General features: G+C 42.3%; 1 non-coding gene and 1 pseudogene across 1 annotated transcript; both read right to left on the minus strand.

The window, feature by feature from the left end:
- Window positions 1–4,034: 4,034 nt before the first annotated feature.
- Window positions 4,035–21,637, minus strand: LOC122452936 (annotated as a pseudogene).
- Window positions 10,094–10,278, minus strand: LOC122453461. Its single transcript, XR_006273079.1, has one exon. It is a non-coding gene; the product is annotated as a small nucleolar RNA SNORA23 (small nucleolar RNA).
- Window positions 21,638–22,977: the final 1,340 nt, after the last annotated feature.

Genomic DNA, 22,977 nt, shown 5'->3' on the forward strand with positions numbered 1-22,977 from the left:
CCTTTCTTAAAGCTGACCTTTTGGGATTCTTTAGAGAAATTCTCTAACAATATATTTGTCTATGAATCTAGCAATACCCTTCTTAAACTTACTGAATAAAGTAGATATAGCAGATTACAACAGAGAGCCAAAATTTAGAGTCAGTCCCATCATTCCTACTCTCCTCTGGCCTCCACATTGCCCTCCCTGCCCCCATAACTCTAAACTATGCCCTGGCTCCCTCTTCTCGGGGAGCTGGAGGATGATGGACCCAGTCAAGCTATCTTTTGTTACCTTTCCATGAAATCATACAATCCTGACCTCCCTGTATTTTGAGTCTCTCCAAAGAGCAAAGGAATAACCAGAATTTAGAGTTCAGGTCTTGAGTTTTTCTTTCTTTGAAGACAGGGATAATAATAGCACTTACTTCATAACATTCTATATCAAATGATATGAGATAAATTAAAGCATTTATGACTGAACTTGGAACACTGTAGATCCTCAGTAAATGTGAGCCCTTTCTCTGAACTCCATGTCCCTCAGAGTTAATAGAAATCCAAAGAGCTGATTAAAGCACATGGTTAATGGCAAGCTGTTCCTAAATGAAAGCAGCTGTCTTCACAACTGCAGGTAACATTGTTCTTGGAATAATGTGTTCTGTACATTTACATCAATGGTGTAAATGATTATTTCTTTTGGTTCACAAACAGTTTCTCCTAAACAGTAAAGAGTACTACCTCTAAACCAAACCTGACTAAACCCCTTTCTCAGGGAGCAGGCACCATGCCTCTGAATAAAACTGCAGAATAATTTCTTGAAATCTTTCATTTTCTTTTTCCATGTCCTATTGGCAAGCTGAACCAAGCAGAAGGCTAAATTCCTAAATATCAGAAAATATAAGGGTCACTGGGTATAATTCATCTTGAAAGGTTGAAATTAAATCAATCTGATAAAGATGGGGATTTCCTGATTTTCATCCTGTTTATATTGAATTATTATTTTGTTATGTTTAAAAGCATTCTTTCAAAACAAAGACCTGGCAAGATGCCTGAGTATCTAACCTCTTTCTAACCTCTCTTCTAACTTCTGTGCCCCCATATGAGAGGCAGCACAGGCCCCACAGTTCTATGAAAAAACGTAAGTTTTGGAATTAGGCAGTCTTTGGGCTCAACTTTGAGCTTCACTACTAAGCAGATTTGTGACCTTGGATCAGCCACTTAAACTCTATGAGCCTTAATTTTTCTATCTGTGTAATGATAATTTCACTGGGGTCCTGTGTCAATTAAATTAAATAATATGTATAAAGCCTCAGGAACACAGTAGGTACCCAACAAATGGAAGTCATAATGATATTTACTATGGAGGGTTAAACCAGACAGACGAATGGAGTGGACCCAGAAAACATTTCTTGAGAGGAAGAAAGAAAGGAAAGGAGTAGACAGAACAGGAAGAAAATCTCATGAACTTTTTATTCACTTCTCAGGGAAACTGGAAGGGACAATATAAGGGTGGGAGGGTCACTTGGGAAGCTGTCCTGGATGAAAAGCATATGAATAAAGGTTCACCAGGCCAAAAAAGAGAAGCAAAAGTTCATTAATACTTCTTTTTGCATTCAAACAAAAATTTCTAAGAGAAAAAATTCCAATTAGAGATGGGGTTGCAATTTTCAGGGAGGTGAAATGGATATCATCATCCCAGAGGACTGTACAGTAGAATCAGGCTGTAGGGGAAACACTAGAGAAAATACCTGGGAATGGGACCTGCAAGCATAGCTGGTATTATTTGTCTCCATGTTTGTTTGGTTTATATTTTCTGTCCAAGAGCCATTTCTGTATCTGAGTGAGAGCTCCCTATTTTACTTTGGGAAGATTACCTTTCCTAATGAAGTTGCAAAAGAGGAACTAAAGCAAAGAGGAAGTAAAGAGCCTCTTGATGAGGGTGAAGGAGGAGGGTGAAAGTGGCCCCACTACTTCATGGCAAATAGAAGGGGAAAAGGGAAGTAGTGACAGATTTCCTTTTCTTGGGCTCTAAAATCACTGCAGATGGTAACTGCAACCATGAAATCAGAAGATGACTGCTTCTTGGCAGGAAAGCTATGACAAACCTAGACAGTGTGTTGAAAAGCAGAGACATTACTCTGCCGACAAAGGTCCGTATAGTGAAGGCTATGGTCTTCCCAGTGGTTAGGTACAGTTGTGAGAGCTGGACCACAAAGAAGACAGAGCACCAAAGAATTGATCCTTTGAGTTGTGGTGCTGGAGAAGATTCCTGAAAGTCCCTTGGAGAGCAAGGAGATCAAACCAATCAATCTCAAGGAAAACCAACCCTGAATACTTGTTGGAAGGACTGATGTTGAAGCTTAAACTCCAGTATTTTGGTCATCTGATGCAAAGAGCTGACTCATTGGAAAAGTCCCTGATGCTTAGAAAGATTGAGGGCAGAAGGAGAAGAGGGCATCAGAGGATAAGATGGCTGGATGGCATCACTGATGCAATGGACATGAACTTGGGCAAACTTTGGGAGATGGTGAGGGACAGGGAGGCCTGGCGTGCTGCAGTCCATGGGGTCACAAAGAGGCAGACATGACTGGGTGACTGAACAACAACAACAATGAAGTTGCCATCCTTTCGAAGACTGATCACTTAATTATTTTTTCTTGAACTTTGAATCTTCAGTAGAGATTTAAAAATGAAAAATGGATACAATGAATTCCTCTCAACAGGAGGACCTAGCAGAGTTCCTACCCTTACCTGACCCCCATCAGTTTCTGTTTTCCAGTTCCAGCTTTCCCTTCACTTCTGTTAGTCACCCAATAATCTTTCCAATGAATCTCTTTTCTGCTTAAGTACATGTGAGATGGAAATCCAGTTGCTCAATGATGGCACTGAAGCATAACACAATTTACAAGAAAAGAGGCCTCTAAAAGTAAGGAGATGCTCAAGTCAATATTATGATATCACTCCTTGGGAGAGCTGATTTTTAGTTTCATTCATGTCTTTTAGCATTCTTTATATTGCAGGGTGCTGGAAATCTGCAAACCAGATTTTCTAGGTTTCCTTGCCAGGTAGTTTCCAGTGAGATTCCACCAAACGCAGGCCTAAAGAAAGACTAGGCAAGAGAAGAGAGAAGGTGTCTTTACCATTTTTTGCATTTGGATCAGTGGCAACAGGCAACCATAAGCTCCAGAAGCTCTGGCTACCCCAGTAACACCAGTGGCACTGTGGGCTTCCATGTTCTTTCAGCTTCAGTAAGAGTGCAAATTCTCAGCTCCTAGAAGTATCAACAAATACAGAGGGGTCCCAATAGCATAGCCTCAGTACTACAACTCTTGTGAGCTCTGGGTACCATCATATGCCCATTTTGGCCTCTTTGGATTTTATTCCCTTTGTCTGAACTGCCTAGAGCACTTCTGTTTTTCTGACTAGGCACTGACTAATAACTGGGTGATTTAATATTAAAGTTTTTATGGGACTGTTAACACACAAGTAGAATCAAGCACCCAAGTACTGCATTGTGGACTCTTGTTGACTCCATTCCTTCTAAGAGATTCTAATCCACAGTAGTAGATATAATTAATGGTCATGTGAATTAAATTCGCCCATTCCTGTCCATTTTAGTTCACTGATTCCTAAAATGTCGATGTTCACTCTTGCGGTCTCCTGTTTGACCACATCTAATTAACCTTGATTCATGGACCTAACATTCCAGGTTCTTATGTAATATTGTTCTTTACAGCATCGGACTTTACTTTCACAACCATAACTTGGCGTCATTTCCACTTTGGCTCAGCTTCTATATTCCTTCAGGAGCTATTTCTCAGCTCTTCTCCAGTAGCATATTGGACACCTTCCTCCCTGGGTGGCTCATCTTCTGGTATCAATTTTTTTTTTTTTTTTTGCCTTTTCATACTATTTCTGGAGTTCTCCAGGCAAGAATACTGGAGTGGTTTGCCATTCCCTTCTCCAGTGGACCACATTTTGTCAAACCCTGCTTAGGAGGACAGGCCCTTCAGTAGCTCCACATAGCTGGATGACATGCCTGGAGCCCTGGTTCTCCTACTGCTGGTCCTCCTTGAGTGTATAAACCTTCACCGGCCATTGAATTTCAGTCAAGCTGCTGCCAGGGAGCCAAGGCAGAGGCCCTGCTAGAGTCCCCCCGGAAGGGGATCCGAGAAAGGCTGGAGGAGATGTTTGATGGCACCCAGAAGCGGAGGGCACACAGGCCTCTCCTCTACATTGGCTGCCCTTATAAGTGGACTCTCTCTTCATATTCCTGCTTGAGCTCATGGTTGTATCTGAGGGACATGGGCAATGACCTTCACACTTACTGAGATCTGTTTTCCTAAGACACATGCTTGGTATTCTAGTTTGCACTAAGAAGAGTATGTTTGTCCATCTGAACCACAGACAGGTCTGGTAGACAGCCCATGGCACTGCCTGCAGGTGAATGGAGGGGGCCCCTTCCAGGGCTTATGCCCAACTCCCAAATCTTTCATACTGTGTCTGAGCCTCCAATGATCAACGCAGACCGCGGTCTGAGAACCTTGAACGATGCACACTTTGTAGCGACTACATTTCATCCTTTAGCCTGATAGAAGTCTTTCCTGGACTCCAAGTGCAGAAATAATCATCGTCTCGGAAGTGGTTCCATTGTCTGGCCTCTTGGTTGTACTGGGACACCGTGCTGAGCTATTGTTTCTCTTCCAGAAAATTGCCGCCATCCAGCTGGCCCTCAGCTGCCCCTTGAGCCTGCCAGCACCAAGCAGCCACACCCCTGCCGGTGCCCCGAGCATCTGGGGATGCAGACACCGGAGCCAAATCACACGGAGCCGGAGCCAAATCACACGGAGGCCCAGAACGCACGGCTCAGCCAGGAGCAGGGGTGAGAAGGCAGCCGCTGTCAATCCTGTGAGCCACCGGGCCCCTGCCGGAGTCACGGGACAAGCTCCCAGAGCCGCTCCTGGATCCCATGGCCGCTGACGCCCGCTGAATACAAATCTATGTCCCAATCACTAATGTTGAAGCTGAAGTAGAACGATTCTACAAAGAATCACAAGACCTCCTAGAACTAACATCAAAGAAATATGTCCTTTTCATCACAGGGGACTGGAATGCAAAATTAGGAAGTCAAGAGATACCTGGAGTAACAGGCAAGTTTTGCCTTGGAGTACAAAATGAAGCAGGTCAAAGGCTAACACAGTTTTGCCAAGAGAACACACTAGTTATAGCAAACACCCTCTTCCAACAACACAAGAGATGACCCTACACATGGACATCACCAGATGGTCAATACCAAAATCAGATTGATTCTATTCTTTGTAGCCAAAGATGGAGAAGCTGTATACAATCAGCAAAAACAAGACCAGGAGCTGACTGTGGCTCAGACGATGAGCTCCTTACTGCAAAATTCAGACTTATATTGAAGAAAGTAGGGAAAACCACGAGGCCACTGAGGTATGACCTAAATCAAATCCCTTATGTCATACAGTAGAGGTGACAGATAGATTCAAGGGACTAAGTCTGGTAGACAGAATGCCTGAAGAACTGTGGACAGAGGTTTATAAAATTGTATAGGAAGTAGTGACTAAAACCATCCCCAAGAAAAAGAAATGGAAGAAGGCAAAGTGATTGTCTGAGGAGGTCTTACAAATAGCTGAGAAAAGAAGAGAAGTGAAAGGCAAAGGATAAAGGAAAATATATACCCAACTGAACGCAGAGTTCGAGAGAATAGCAAGGAGACATAAGAAAGCCTTCTTAAGTGAACAATGCAAAGAAATAGATGAAAACAGTAGAATGGGAAAGACTAGAGATCTCTTTAAGAAAATTAGAGATACCAAGGGAACTTTTCATGCAAAGATGGGCACATTAAAGGACCCATGGAAGAAATGGCAAGGACCTAACAGAAGCAGAAGAGATTAAGAAGAGGTGGCAAAAACACAGAGAACTATACAATATAGTTCTTAATGACCCAGATAACCATTTGGTGTGGTCACTCACCTAGAGTCAGATATCCTGGAATGTGAAGTCAAGTGGGCCTTAGGAAGTATTACTATGAACAAAGATAGTGCAGGTAATGGGACTCCAGCTGAGCTATTTCAAATCCTAAAAGATGATGCTCTGAAAGTGCTGCTCTCAATGTGCCAGCAAATTTGGAAAACTCAGCAGTGGCCACAGGACTGGAAAAGGTCAGTTTTCATCCCAATCTCAAAGAAGGGCAATGCTGAAGAAGGTTCAAACTACCACACAATTGCCCTCATTTCACATACTAGCAAGGTAATGCTAAAAATCCTTCAAACTAGGTTTCAATGATACATGAACTGAGAACTTCTAGATGTAGAAGCTGGGTTTAGAAAAGGCAGAGGAACCAGAGATCAAATTTCCAATACCCACTGGATTACAGAAAAAGCAAGAGAATTCCAAACAAACATCTCCTTCACTGACTATGCTAAAGCCTTTGACTGTGTGAATCGCAACAAACTGTGGAAAATTCTTAAAGAGATGAGAATACCAGACCACCTTACTTGCCTCCTGAGAAACCTGTATACAGGTCAAGAAGCAACAGTTAGAATCAGACATGAAACAATGGACTGGTTCCAAATTGAGAAAGGAGTTGTCAAGGCTGTATATTGTCACCTTGCTTATTTAACTTATATGCAGAGTACATCATTCAAAATGCTAGGCTGGAGTGGGTAGCCTTTCCCTTCTCCAGGGGATCCTCACAACCCAGGGATTGAACCCAGGTATCCCACATTGCAAGCAGATTCTTTACCAGCTGAGCCACAAGGGAAGCCTAAGAATGATGGAGTGGCAGCCTATTCCTTCTCCAGCAGATCTTCCTGACCCAGGAGTCTAACCAGGATCTCCTGCATTGCAAGCGGATTCTTTACCAGTTGAGTTGTCAGGGAAGCCCCTTTATGCAAAGTACATCATGCGAAATGCTGGGCTTGATGAAGCATAAGCTGGAATCAAGGTTGCTGGGAGAAATATCAACAACCTCAGATATGCAACTGATACCACATTAATGGTAGAAAGTGAGGAGGAACTAAAGAGCCTCTTGATGAGTGTGAAAGACAATAGTGAAAAAGCTGGCTTAAAACTCAACATTCAGAAAACTAAGATCATGGCATCTGGTCCCATCACTTCATGGCAAATAGATGGGGAAAAAGTGGAAACAGTGACAAATCTCATTTTCTTGGTCTCCAAAATCACTGCAGATGGTAACTGTAGCCATCAAATTAAAAGACGTTTGCTCCTTGGAAGAGAAGCTATGACAAACCTAGATAGTGTATTAAAAAGCAGAGACATCACTTTGCCGACGAAGGTCCTTCTAGTCAAAGCTATGGATTTTCCAGTAGTCCTGTATGGATGTGAGAGTTGGACCATAAAGACGGCTGAGGGCCAAAAAACTGATGCTTTTGAACTGTGGTGTTGGAGAAGACTCTTGAGAGTCCCTTGGACTGCAAGGAGATCAAACCCATCAATCCTAAAGACAATCAACCCTGAGTATTCATTGGCAGGACTGACGCTGAAGCCGAAGCTCCAATACTTTGGCCACCTGATGTGAAAAGCTAACTCATTAGAAAAGACCTTGATACTGGGAAAGATTGAGGGCAAGAGGAGAAGGGGTCTACAGAGGATGAGATTGTTGGATGACATCATTCACTCAATGGACATGAGCTTGAGCAAACTCAGGGAGATAGCAAAGGACAGGGAAGCCTGGCGTGGCGCAGTTCACGGGGTCGCAAAGAGTTGGACTTAGAATCAGCAAGGTGTACAGCAGTCAGACAGACCTATGTTTAAACCTGGCTCTTTTGCCAAGGCATAGGGTCTTGGGCAAGTAACCTAACTTAAACATGCTTCAATTTCCTTATCTGTAAAATAGAGATGACAAGATTCCTCATAGAGATATCATATAGATTAAATGATAAAATGTATGTACTTGACACTTAGTAGGTACTTAACAAATTTTAGTTTCCTGTATATCTCTTTTTCAGCACTTGCCTACACATGGTTTGGGGCTTCCCTGGTGGCTCAGTAGTAAAGGATCTGCCTGCCAATGCAGGAGACGTGAGTTTGATCCTTGGGTCAGGAAGATCCCTTGGCGGAGGAAATGGCAACCCACTCCAGTATTCTTGCCTGGGAAAACCAAGAACAGAGAAGCCTGGAAAGCTACAGTCCATGGGTTCACAAAAGAGTCAGACATGACTTAGCAACTAAACAACAACAACACACATGGTTTGGGGTACATAAGTACAGACACAGTCCAGAAATTTTTACTTCAGACAAGTTCGTCTCAAGAACTAAGATACAACAGAATCGGACTATAAGAAGTCAGAAACGGAGAGGAAACATTTCCTGTCAGTTGCTGATAGGAAATTAAAGCTGAATTTGCAGAAAGAGTGCTTCCCAGAAGATAAATATGAGATACACACACAAAATTTAAATCCTCACTTCATAACAACCTAACTCAAAGCAAAAATATAGGGCTCTACTCAGAAAAAAATATGTTCTTATGTAAGTGTGGGAATTAGATATTAATTTGGCAAAAATTTACTGCTAATCCTCCTGTGGATACTTTTGTAATCTTACTTGGAAAATGGAATGAGTTATTTTTGACCTATTTGTATAGGTCACATTTTGTGTCATTTAGTATGAGTCTTCATAGATGTTAACAGAGAAAAAAATGCCTTTTCATATAGGGCCCCTTTAGCCCTTTGGAGCAATGGCTCTCTAGAATGAATTAGTTGAAGTAAATCCAAAAGAGATAAATAAAAATGACTAAATGACTAAAAGATTATTGCAAGGACTTCATGAGGAAATATTAGGGATTAAAGATGTTAAAGCCTGAATAAAATTATAGGATATTAGTAGTGGATGAGGTGGTCTTTACCTTCACTCTTATTTTTGGAGGAGGAAATCTAAGGTCAGAGGAGAAGGGACCCACTCCTAAGTCACACATATATTTGAAGGCAGAAATGTAACGAGGTTTCCTATATCTGGGAGGCAGGACCCCAAATGTGCTATATTTTGATGTTTTCTGGAATGGCTTTGGCCACAGTTTTTAGCTTCTGAGGATGGGGCTGGAGGATAATCATTGTTGTTCACCTTCTTAGGGCTAACAAACATTAGACTTTTTTTAAAAAAACATCTATCAGGAAAGCTCAGCCTCTCTCTCAGGGGGAGCACCAGCTGTTCACTCCTTGCAGTGCAACCATACCAGGTACATTGGTTCCAGGGGAAGGGCAGCACCATACAGTGCCCTCTGGGCAAACTCTGCCCAGATCTTTGACTTTCGGGAGCCCCAACAGTGATCTCCCGTTCTTGGTTAATAAGGTCACACATAAAAATATGCCACTCTTTGCCACATTTGTTTTTATCTAGTATTGAATAGACAGACATTTGCTTTCACATATATCTTTCAATATACTTTCATCATAAGCTTTGCAACTTTTATAATTACAAGTGATCAAAAAGGCCTCAATTTTGACAAATGCATATAAAATGAAGAGTGACTGCTCCACTCTGTTCTAGCAAGGAACAGAAACTGGTTTGGAAAGCATGCCTTTTGATATTCAGTCTTATGTTTTTCCTAGTTTCTCCAAAATACCTAACAATAGCTTTCAAAAGTATTAAAATACAGTGCCCTGCATGTGTTTTATAAGAAGACTTTATTTTCCCTTAAAAAAGAGACTTGTAATAGCTGGTCTAAATTTCTAGGAGGCACAATCAAAGAATTTAATTTTAATATTACACTAATGGTTACTAAAGATCATCATAGTATTACTACTATTTCGAGAAAGCTTGAAGAACATGTTTGAAAATGTGAGGGGTGAAAAGATAGCCAGAAGTTAGTTTTAGTTCACACTGTTCTTTGAATGTGTTGACAAGTGATGATGCTGAGAAGTCATCCCCACAGGATCCAGTCCGAGGGGAATGAAGGAGATATGGTATTGGCAGTTAATTTAAGAAACCAGACATTAAAAAAAAAAACAAAAAACAGACATTTTGAGTGTTGCTGTTATTTTTTTTTTCTTTAAAAAAAAAAAAATGCAGTGAGTTACTATAGGTGTCTTACATTAAATTCTAACATGTGACAGTATTTCTAGTGCCAAAGTTCTTGTGTGGGAATTTGGAGGCTGGCCAGTGGTAGATAAAGTCAAAAGAGACAACACTAGACCAGTACTATGATCCCAACTTACTCTTTGGCTGCATGATGTTTGTGTGGATAGCAAGATCTGAATGCAAAACACAGACAGATGCTGCTATCAGACACAGATGAAAACTATGCACACATTATGAGCAGCCATTGCTGTTGTTATTTTTAACCACTATGTTTCAAAAAAGTTTTATTGGAAATATAATTCACATATATACAATTCACTTACGGAAAGTGTACATATCAATGGTTTTAACATATTCACAGGGTTGTGGTACTATCACTACACTCAGTTTTAGAACACTTTCTAAATGAAACCCTGTGCCCATCAGCAGTCACTCCCCATTTCATCCTTCATCCCATCTCAGACCCTGGCCACCACTAATCTGCCTTTTGTCTCAATGGAGTTGCCACTGGAACTTTCATATAGATGGACTCAAACAAAATATCACTCATACATGGCCTTTTGTGTCATTTCTTTCACTTAACAGAATGTTTTCAAGGCTTGTCCATGTTGTAGTATGTACCAGTATTTCATTCCTTTATATTGCTAAATAATATTGCATTATATAAATATACCACATTTTAAAAATTCATTCACTAGTTGATGGACATTTAGGTTGTTTCTCTTTTTTGCTATTACAAATGTCAGCATGAATATTCAGGTACAGGTTTTTGCATGGACATAATGCTTTCACTTCTCTTGACTATCTACCTGGGAGTGGATTTCCTAGGTCATATGGTAACTTTATGATTAACCTTTTGAGAAATTTCCAGGCTGTTTTCCAAAGTGGTTGCACCATTTTATATTCCTACCAGCAGTATCAGAGGGTTCCAACTTTCTACATCCCTTCAAAAATCTGTTATTTTGTCTCTTTTATTTTAGCCATTTTAGTTTATAAGGTGTGGCACCTGATGGTTTTGATTTGCATTTCCTAATAGATAATAATGTTGAGTCTTTTCATGTATTTTTTTTTTCATGTATTTTTTAGCCACGTGTTTATTTTCTTTAAAAAACCATCCTTTTATGAAAGAAAGTTTTGCTGTATATATGTCCTAATAGTCACTTTCTTTCTTTCAGTACTTTCAAAATGTGATCCCACTGCCTTGTGGTATCTTGTTTCTTATGTGAATTCAGTGATCAAACTAATTGGAGTTCCACTTCATATAATCACTCATTTTTCTCTTATGCTTTCAAAATTTCTATTTTTGGATTTTTACATTTATGATACATTGTGTGCCTCTATATTTATCCCACTTAGAATTTATTGAGTTTTTGGATGTGTAAATCAACACTTCACGAATTTGGGAAGTTTTCAAACACTAAATCTTCTTTAAAATTTTATTTATACTTATCTTTTGGCTGCGCTGGGTGTTTGTTGCTGCATGTGTTTTTCTGTAGTTGCAGCGAGCAGGGGCAACTCTCTAGTTGTGGTGCACAGTCTTCTCACTGAGGTGGCTTCTTTTGTTGTGGAGCCAGGGCTTTAGGTACATGGGCTTCAGTAGTTGCGGCTTGCAGACTTAGAACATTGGCTCAATAGTTATGGCTCACTGACTTGGTTGCTCCATGGCATATGGGATCTTCCTGGTGTCCCTTGCATTGCAAGGTGACTTCTTTACCACTGAGCCACCAAGGAAGCTCTCAATCATTAATTCATTGATTATTTTTTCTGCTCCTTTCTCTTCTCTCTTTAAGGTACTTTCATTAAACAGATATACACATACTTAATGGTGTCCCTCATTTCTCTAAGACTTCATTTCCATTTTTTTCCTTTTTGTTCTTCAGATGGCATAATCTGTATCAATTTATCTTTAAGTGCACTGGTTTTTTTTTGTTTGCTTGTTTTTTGTTTTTTAATGCTTGTTGAAATCTACTACTGAGTTCTTCTAGTCAATTTTTTTTCAGTTACTGTATTCTTCACCTCCAGAACTTGCATGAGTTTATGATTTCTATCTCTTTATTGATACTCTCTACCAGAGAAGGCAATGGCACCCCACTCCAGTACACTTGCCTGGAAAATCCCATGGATGGAGGAGCCTGGTAGGCTGCGGTCCATGGGGTCGCTAAGAGTCAGACATGACTGAGCAACCTCACTTTCACTTTTCTCTTTCATGCATTGGAGAAGGAAATGGCAACCCATTCCAGTGTTCTTACCTGGAGAATCCCAGGGACGGGGGAGCCTGGTAGGCTGACGTCTATGGGGTCGCACAGAGTCAGACACGACTGAAGTGACTTGGCTTAGCTTATTTGGTAAGACACCATCATCTTGCCTTTTTAGCCTTTAAAGCATGGTTCCTTTTAGTTTTCTGAATATATATTTAATAGCTTTCCTGCAGTCTTTTTCTGCTGAGTCCATTTGGGTACTCTCACAGGAAGTTTCTATTACCTGCTATTTTTCCTATAAATCACACTTTCCTATTTTTTTGTGTTAGGTAGTTAGAATGGGAAAAAGGAGTTCAAAATGGTGGTGGCCAAAAGATAAGGAAGGGAAAAGCCCACAAAAATAGAACAAAGGAAAGTCCAAGGACTGGAGTGAGGACCTCAGGTAAAACAAACAGCTCTCCTTGATAGACCAATTTACATAGGACAGGCCCAAGGGGAGGAAAAAAAACATATAAAAACAGGAGCCAAAGGGCCAGGGGTCTCTCTCTTTTCTTTGTGTCTTTTGGGTCAATATGTCCTCATGCCATTTCCTTTATCTTCTAAATAAAACTGAGCTGTAACACGGAGCTGTAACACTGGTATGTTACTTCAAATTTTTGTTGTGACAAGACAGAACTGAGGAAATTACACACTCCCCCGATATATATGGTGCCATGACTTGAATTTAACCTGGCTGAAACAGCCTTGTCATGGCCTTCACAAGGAGGAGGCCAAGCACAGCAGGAGCCCAACTCAGCGAAAACTCCCGCAGTGGAAGCTGAACGCGAAGAAAACCCAGCACAGGGGAAGTGACAAGAAGCCCAGCATACTAGAAATGGGACAGCAAAAAAGGAAATCAGCAGAAAGCTCATGTGGCTCAGTCTCAGATTCCAGAAGACCTCCAGTTAAGGTAGGAGGTCCTCAGTCCTATGGCTGGAAGGACATATGCCTAACAAAATCTTAATTCCTTTACAGTCTTCCTTTCTTGTTTTCTTGAATCCCCTGTGAACAGGCAAGCATCAGTAGATGCAATTGAGGGACTCTGGAGAGGCTACTCCCTAGTGTGTCCTGAAGACTATCCTCTGTGCTCTAGTGGCTGTTACCCAACCTGGTGGGGGTTCTTCTGTCCTTAATCTTCTTTGTGCCATGGATCAGGCCAATGAAAATTGTGAGCACAGGTCAAGTATTTAGCAGATTTTCCAGCAGGTTATGAAGGGGATTCCTTGGCATGTTTTCCCCCACTGCTTTTTCCTCCTGTCCCTCAGCTCTTCTCTCCTGGGACTTGAGCCCAGCCAAAACCCATGATGCCTGGCTTCAGGTCCTAATGAAGCTCAGGCTCTGATGTCTCATTGCAAAAATTCAGTTAGAGACACAGCAATAGGTAAGAGGTGGATTTGTTAGGATTCAGAGAGAAGCACACTCTGCAAGGTGTGGGCCATTGCAGAGGGCAAGTGCTGAGGCCATGGAATGTGATGTGGCTAGTTTTTGTGAGCTGGGTGAATTCATATTCTAATGAGTGGGAGGATCATCCCAACCATTGGGGAACCACCCACTCTTCCATCTTTTGACAGTGCCTTGGAACTGTCCTGCCACCTCTGGGTGTGTCATTTAGTTTGCAGATTGTGGATCAGGGTTTAGTTGAATTTGGCTTGTCATCTTGGATCCATTTGATTTTAATTAGTTTATGTTATGCCCTTGGGCTACATCATTCTTTCAGAAGCTGTGCTCTGCTCCCTTTCCTCCTGTTTCATTCTCTTTTCCTGAGCCCTGTCGGAGTCCCCAGTGTTGCCTCTACAATCTTCCAGAGGGACAACCAGAAAAGAGCTGGCCCTTGGGAGGGAAATACTGTATAATATCCAATCCCTCTAGATATTCAGGCCTTCATCTTCCCTGTTTCCTACAACATGTGCAACATCAGCATCTCTCAGTGAACCCACTAGGGTGGGAGACAGGCACACAATGCCTGCTAGAAGTCCATCTATTGGCATCCCTTCAAAGGCAATTGGGCTTCCAGGGATACTATTGGCCACTATGGGAGTTAGCCCTGCAGGCCATTTGGGCCCAAACCCTTACCACCCTTCTCCTAAAGTTACAAACATATCCCTCCATCAAATCTCCACTCCACTTTTATGGAACATCTGGTCTGTTGCCTCTTATCAATTTGTTTTCAAGCCAATTACTAACTCCTACAATGAGGACCCTGCCCCCTTGTAGGCAGTATTGCTTCACCCCACTTATTAAAATATTCTTAATGCCCCTAATGGGGTCACATAACTTACTCCTTTGTCACTACTTCTGTTATTACCTAAAATGGATCTATGATAATGAAATGTTTACCATTGGAGACACCCTAACCTGCTCTTATGAAGGACTGGGGGAGGAAATTACTGATTTACATTCCCTTGGAGCAGTAAGAGGATAAGGCTTATGGCTGTTTCACCAGGTTCCCAGTCTCAGGGCACAGGCTTGGATCCGGCTTTACACAGGCTTTACACAGGCTTGCTTTACATCATATCTATTCCTATATGTGGTGAACAAACTGGCAATGAGTTAAAGATTACAACCCCTTAATCCTACCCAGCACTGGTCATGCTGAAGACCTTGAGGATGCCCAACTCCAGTCCAGGGGTCCTAGGAAGTCGACCTGCCTTGACCTGCCTAGGGATCTGGTCCTTGAAAGATTGTCACACTTCAACCTGCTTGGGGATCTGCCAGTCCAGGGGTCCCAGGAGGTTGACATATCTTGACCTGACCAGGGACCCAATTTTTGGGAGGCCGACATGAATCGACCTGCCTGGGGATTCAATCTCCAGGTGGCTGTCATGCCTCAGCTTGGCTGGGGATCTGTACACTGACCTAGGGCCATCTGGCTCTCAGGTTGCAACAGTATTGGGTAGGATAAGCTTCAGAAAGACTCACCCCTAAGGAAGTCAACCCATGGAAATAGAAGGAAGCTTATACTTGTAGGACTGTGCCCAGTTTCAGCAATAACTCAGGAGCCCAACAAGAACCCCATTTCCTTTCTAGAAAGGCTAAAAGAGGCCCTCCAAAAGTTTGCCAATCTGGACTTAGACTTTTATGAGGGACAGGTGATTTTAAAGGAGAAATTCCTGCCCAGTGTGCATCAGACATCAGGATAAATTTACAACAGCTACAGCAGCAGGACCCTACTGCCTCTTTAGATGAGATGCTCCAGACAGCCACCCATACCTTTTATAACAGAGAACAGGAGAGGGAGGCCAAGGCCCAGGAAAACGAGAAAAGGAAAGAGACAAGGCATGCCCAGATGCTGGCCGCCCTCCAGATGCTGGCCGCCCTGTGGCAAACCCCGAGTCCTTGAAGGACAAGGCACCAGGCAAATGCCTAATCTGTAGATAGGCGGGGTATTGGGCAAAGAGTGTCCAAACCATGACAAGTCTCCTAAAATAGCTTGCTACAAATGCCACCAGTTGGGACATTGGGTGGCACTCTGCCTTCGGGACCCAAGAGCCTCAAGGTTAAGCGCCAAGCCTTCCCTCACGGTGGTTCAATAGGACTGAAGCGGCCCACTCCAGCCAGCCCGCCTGTCACAGATAACCATCACGGGGCTGGAGCCAAGGGTACAATTGGATGTGGCAGGTAGGTTCAAGAATCTCTTGGTTGACACAGGGGCTACCTGCTCTGTCCTGACCTCCTACTCCAGAGCCTTCTCCTCCCAAACTTGTACCATTTTGGGTGCTACTGGAAAAACAATTACAAAAGATTCACCCAAGTACTTCTTTGTTGCTGGGATGGACAAATATTTTCCCACCAGTTTCTGGTGGTCCCTGAGTGTCCTACTCCCTTACTGGGAAGCGATCTTTCCTGCTTTTGAAATCGTGCAGCTATTGCAGTCCTGATAGAAGATGCTTTAAAACTCTCTCTTGGGGGCAAACTATTTTTATTAGTCACCAAGTGAAACAGCTCCTGAATGGGAGAGGCCATTTATGGATGTCTGATCAAAGGATCCTCAGATATCAAGTACTGCTGATGGAAAATCCAGGCTTCACTACATCCCCCTGTGGGGTTTTTAACCCAGCCAACCTCCTGCCTACCCCAAAGGGCTCTCTCCCCTTTCACTCTTGTCTAGAAACCTTGGACCACTGGACAAAACCCTGAGAGAGATTGTCAGAAGATCCTCTGACAAATCCTGAGGAAATCGAGTACACTGATGGAAGCAGCTTTGTCTTGGACGGGAAAAGAAAAGCCAGATATGCAGTAGTCTCTAATTTTGAGACCATAGAGGGTAAACCTTTGTCACCAGGTACTTCAGCCCAATTAGCTGAATTGCTGAGCTCAAAGCCCTGACTAGAGCTTTAGAGCTGGGAAAAGGAAAAAGAGTAGCCATTTTACGCTGACTCCAAGTATGCCTTTTCTGGTGCTACCTGCACATGCTGCTATTTGGAAACAAAGAGGTCACTCGACCACCCGAGGGCTGCTAATCAAATATGGTGATCAAATCCTTAGCCTCTTGAGGCAGTTCATCTGCCCACTGAGGTTTCAGTCTCCCACTGTAAAGAACACCTAAAAGGGAGCATGGAAGTGGCATGAGGGAACCAAGCTGCTGATCAGGCAGCTAAGAGAGCAGCATTACAGAACAAGGACCTAATAGAGGTTGCCACCTTAGTTCCACAGACTAATTTGCCAGAAATTCCTTCATGTACTGAAGGTGAGATTGTTAAAGCTAAGAGTAAGCAAGGGCTTTCAAGAAGATCACATGGGATGGTTCCAAAAGGAGGGACTCCTTTTTCTGCCTGGGAACCTCCAATGGAAGTTGGTTAACTCCTTACATGCCACCACTCATTTAGGGGAAAAGGCCTTCCAAGGATTACTTGAAAGATCCTTCAGAGGAACAGGCCTCCAAATGACTATAAATGGTCTCCTCTTGTCCCACTTGCCAATTAAACAACTCCCAAGGAGCTAGCCCAGCCTGTCCAACGACTTTGGGCCTACCCAGGAGAGGACTGGCAGATGGATTTCACCAGATGCCAGTTTCTCAAGGGTATAAGTACCTATTAGTCATGATAGATACATTCACAGGATGGATTGAAGGCTTTCCCACCCAGGCTGAGAAGGCTGAGGAGGTGGTAAAAAAAAATTGCTCCATGAAATCATTCCAAGCTTTGGTCTGTCCAGGTCATTACAAAGTGACAATGGGACATCATTGACTTCTAAGGTCACCTAAGGGGTCTCTAAAGCATTGGGCACTACTTATTATCTCCATTGTGCCTGGAAGCCTCAGTCTTCAGGAAAAGTAAAAAGAGCCAACCAATACTTAGAATCAGTGATAAAAAGATAACCTAGGAGACCTCCCTGGGATGGAAGGAAGCTTTACCAATAGCTCTCCTCTGCACCCATATTGCCCCTAAGGAACAGGTTGGTCTTAGTCCTCATGAGATGCTATATGGGAGACCTTTTGTTTGTGTCAATGACCTCTTCCCAGATCCAGAGGCTCAGACCTTCTGGTCTTATACCATGGCCATTGGGCAAGTCCAACAGGATATATGCTTGTGGGGTGTCAACCAGGACCCAAAAGATTCTAAAGATATGCTCCAGGGACTCAAGTCCTAATTAGTCTGGAAAGATGGGTCCCCAAGGCTCAACTCCAGCCCACATGGACGGGCTCCTACCCTGTAATACTTTCTACCCCCACAGCAGTCAAGGTACCAGGACATGACTCCTGGATTCACTACTCATGAGTCACGTCATGGAAGAAAACAGAAAGGGACACTCTATACACCTTGAGCCCCTGGGAGATAATAGTTGACACTCCATGATCACTCACTGTCATGACCTCTTTGCGTACATCCTCTGTCAGGGGACATTTGACTTTAAGGAATCCAATATGTTGCCATTCCTCAAGGATTCTCTGTTCCTTATCAGTTCCTATTCCAGGAACAAGTGAAACAGCACACTGTTCCCAGGGCTGATGTCATAGGATGAGATATGTATGAATCCCCTTCAGTGACTCTTTTCAGCGTCAGTGACCTTGTATGTATTAGGCTATCCATATTGTGGCTATTGATAAAATTTCATCCTGTGTAATAGCTGAGTAGTCATCTTACTAAAAATACATAAGCCTGCATTTCTGCTAATAAAGCACCCTTGCTCCATCAGAGCTTGGGTCCACATGTCTGTCTGTCTGTCTGTCTTTCTCTCTCTCTCTCCCCCTACGTCTGACTCTCTCTTTTATTTTCTTATCATCTACTCTGGACCATCAGGTCCCGGTCCATTAAAGGACCCTAACAATCCTCAGTTCCTTAGATCCTATCTCCCTCCCTCATTCTTACCAAACATATTCCAATACTGGTTAAATCTAGTTTTTCACCTACTCAGCACTTGCAATGTATCTGTACATAGCCCAGGAAAAACACATACCTACCTGATAGACCTCAAATATGCCAGCCTACTTTCACCTGTGCCATATATTCTGACTCCCTTTAAAAGTAAGGGATATAAGTGTGCCATATATTCTGACTCCCTTTAAAAGTAAGGGGTATTTTCTATGGTCTCTTTAGTTTCTTTTGCATTTATTTCTGCCCTAATTTTTAAGATTTCTTTCCTTCTACTAACCCTGGGGTTCTTCATTTCTTCCTTCTCTAGTTGCTTTAGGTGTAGAGTTAGGTTATTTATTTGACTTTTTTCTTGTTTCCTGAGGTAAGCCTGTAATGCTATGAACCTTCCCCTTAGCACTGCTTTTACAGTGTCCCATAGGTTTTGTGTTGTTGTGTTTTCATTTTCACTCATTTCTATGCATATTTTGATTTCTTTTTTGATTTCTTCTATGATTTGTTGGTTATTCAAATTGAAAGATAAAAACCATATGATTATCTCAATAGATGCAGAAAAAGCCTTTGACAAAATTCAACATCCTTTTATGATTAAAACTCTCCAGAAAGCAGGAATAGAAAGAACATACCTCAACATAATAAAAGCTATATATGACAAACCCACAGCAAGCATTACCCTCAATGGTGAAAAATTGAAAGCATTTCCCCTGAAATCAGGAACAAGACAAGGGTGCCCACTCTCACCACTACTATTCAACATAGTGTTGGAAGTTTTGGCCACAGCAATCAGAGCAGAAAAGAAGTAAAGGAATCCACATAGGAAAAGAAGTGAAACTCTCGCTGTTTTGCAGATGACATGATCCTCTACATAGAAAACCCTAAAGACTCTACCAGAAAATTACTAGAGCTAATCAATGAATATAGTAAAGTTTGCAGGATATAAAATTAACACACAGAAAATCCCTTGCATTCCTATATACTAACAATGGAAAAACAGAAAGAGAAATTAAGGAAACAATACCATTCACCATTGCAACAAAAAGAATAAAATACTTAGGAGTATATCTACCTAAAGAAACAAATGACCTATACATAGAAAACTATAAAACACTGATGGAAGAAATCAAAGAGGACACAAACAGATGGAGAAATATAGCATGTTCATGGATTGGAAGAATCAATATTGTCAAAATGGCTATACTACCCAAAGCATCTATAGATTCAATGCAATCCCTATCAAGCTACCAACGGTATTTTTCACAGATCTAGAACAAATAATTTCACAATTTGTGTGGAAATACAAAAAACCTTGAATAGCCAAAGTAATCTTGAGAAAGAAGAATGGAACTGGAGGAATCAACCTGCCTGACTTCAGACTCTACTACAAAACCACAGTCATCAAGACAGTATGGTACTGGCACAAAGACAGAAATATAGATCAATGGAACAGAATAGAAAGCCCAGAGATGAATCCACAAACCTATGGACACCTTATCTTTGACAAAGGAGGCAAGGATATACAATGGAAAAAAGACAACCTCTTTAACAAGTGGTGCTGGGAAAACTGGTCAACCACTTGTAAAAGAATGAAACTAGAACACTCTCTAACACCATACACAAAAATAAACTCAAAATGGATTAAAGATCTAAATGTAAGACCAGAAACTATAAAACTCCTAGAGGAGAACATAGGCAAAACACTCTCCGACATAAATCACAGCAAGATCCTCTATGACCCACTCCCAGAATATTGGAAATAAAAGCAAAAATAAACAAATGGGACCTAATGAAACTTAAAAGCTTTTGCACTACAAAGGAAACTATAAGTAAGGTGAAAAGACAGCCCTCAGATTGGGAGAAAATAATAGCAAATGAAGAAACAGACAAAGGATTAATCTCAAAAAATATACAAGCAACTCCTGCAGCTCAATTCCAGAAAAATAAATGACCCAATCAAAAAATGGGCCAAAGAACTAAACAGACATTTCTCCAAAGAAGACATACAGATGGCTAACAAACACATGAAAAGATGCTCAACATCACTCATTATCAGAGAAATGCAAATCAAAACCACAACGAAGTACCATTACATGCCAGTCAGGATGGCTGCTATCCAAAAGTCAACAAGCAATAAATGCTGGAGAGGGAGTGGAGAAAAGGGAACCCTCTTACACTGTTGGTGGGAATGCAAACTAGTACAGCCACTATGGAGAACAGTGTGGAGATTCCTTAAAAAACTGGAATTAGAACTGCCATATGACCCAGCAATCCCACTCCTGGGCACACACACAAAGGAAACCAGATCTGAAAGAGACATGTGCACCCCAATATTCATCGCAGCACTGTTTATAATAGCCAGGACATGTAAGCAAACTAGATGCCCATCAGCAGACGAATGGATAAGAAAGCTGTGGTACATATACACAATGGAATATTACTCAGCCATTAAAAAGAATACATTTGAATCAGTTCTAATGAGATGAATGAAACTGGAGCCCATTATACAGAGTGAAGTAAGCCAGAAAGATAAACACCAATACAGTATACTAATATATATATATGGAATTTAGAAAGATGGTAACGATAACCCTATATGCAAGACAGAAAAAGAGACACAGATGTATAGAACAGACTTTTGGACTGTGAGGGAGAAGGCAAGGGTGGGATGATCTGAGAGAATAGCATTGAAACATGTATATTATCAAGTGTGAAACAGATCACCAGTCCAGGTTGGATGCATGAGACAAGTGCTCGGGCCTAGTGCACTGGGAAGTCCCAGAGGAATCGGGTAGAGAGGGAGGTGGGAGGGGGGAATCGGGATGGGGAACACATGTAAATCCATGACTGATTCATGTCAATGTATGACAAAACCCACTACAATATTGTAAAGTAATTAGCCTCCAACTAATAAAAATAAATGGGAAAAAAAAAAAGTAAGGGATGTAAGTGTAACTCCTCCATATGGGCATTAGATCCCATATCCTTGAGCCAGCTCAGAGACTATGTCATTGCGATTATCCCTTCTCTCACCTGCATCATTACGCTCCCCCATCTCTACTCTCCAATTCACATCAGCATACAATTGTTGTAATTATCTCCCACAATATTCCTCTTTATGTCCAGCTCACCACTCTCCAGACATCATCTTCTTTTCGCAAAACTCTTAAAAAGAGAGCTATCTACTCTCCTTTGGGATCAGCCCACCCTCATGCCTCAAGGGTGTACTTTCCTTTGCTTGCTGAAGACTCTGCTGTAACCGATCTGTAACACTGGTCTGCCATTTCAAATCTTGACTGTGGAGAGACAGAACCGAGGAAGTTGCAAACTCCCCTGACACATCTGGTGCTGTGTCCTGGATTTAACCTGGTTGAAACAACCTTGGTTCAGCCCCTTCAAGGCAGAGGCCAAACACAGCAGTAGCCCAACTTGGTGAAAGCTGCCATGGTGGAAGCTGAATGCGAAGAAAACCCAGTGCAGTGGAAGTGACAAGAAACCCAGTGCTCTGAAAACTGGGACAGCAAAAAAAACTTGGCAGAAAGCTCACGTGGCTTACTCTCAGAATCCAGAAGATCTCCGGTGAATTTCTTTTCCAATTTAGGTGTTACATCATCTGTGTGGGTCTAAGAGTTGCTTCGGGATTCTGACTGAGTGAAGGAGTCAGGCTGCCAGTCCCTTCCATCTGGATTGCTGGCCAGTTTATGCTGCTTCCTCAACTACTGGACATGGGTGAGAAGAACCCACAGCACTGGCTTTAGAGAGCCCTGAGGAGAAATCCATGTGCTGAGAGAAACTGAGCATCCTGCCAACAGTCAGCAAGGAGCTCAAACCTTCTGCCACTAGCCCTGTAAGTGTGACATTTTGGAAGTGGATCAACCAGCCCCAGATATCAAGCCCTGAGTCTTTGGAGTGGGAGCACTGACTCCAAGAATCTAGACTACCAGATAAATAATCCTCAGTTCAATTCAGTTCAGTCGCTCAATCATGTCCGACTCTTTGCGACCCCATGAATCACACCATGCCAGGCCTCCCTGTCCATCACCAACTCCTGGAGTTTACTCAAACTCATGTCCATCTAGTCGGTGATGCCATCCAACCATCTCATCCTCTGTCGTCCCCTTCTCCTCCTGCCCCCAATCCCTCCCAGCATCAGGGTCTTTTCCAATGAGTCAACTCTTCGCATGAGGTGGCCTAAGTATTGGAGTTTCAGCTTCAGCATCAGTCCTTCCAATGAACACCCAGGACTGATCTCCTTTAGGATGGACTGGTTGGATCTCCTTGCAGTCCAAGGGACTCTCAAGAGTCTTCTCCAACACCACAGTTCAAAAGCATCAATTCTTCAGTGCTCAGCTTTCTTCAAGTCCAACTCTCACATCCATACATGACCACTGGAAA

The sequence above is a fragment of the Cervus canadensis genome, chromosome 14, assembly GCF_019320065.1.
Source record: "Cervus canadensis isolate Bull #8, Minnesota chromosome 14, ASM1932006v1, whole genome shotgun sequence".
NCBI classification, from domain to species: Eukaryota; Metazoa; Chordata; class Mammalia; order Artiodactyla; family Cervidae; genus Cervus; species Cervus canadensis.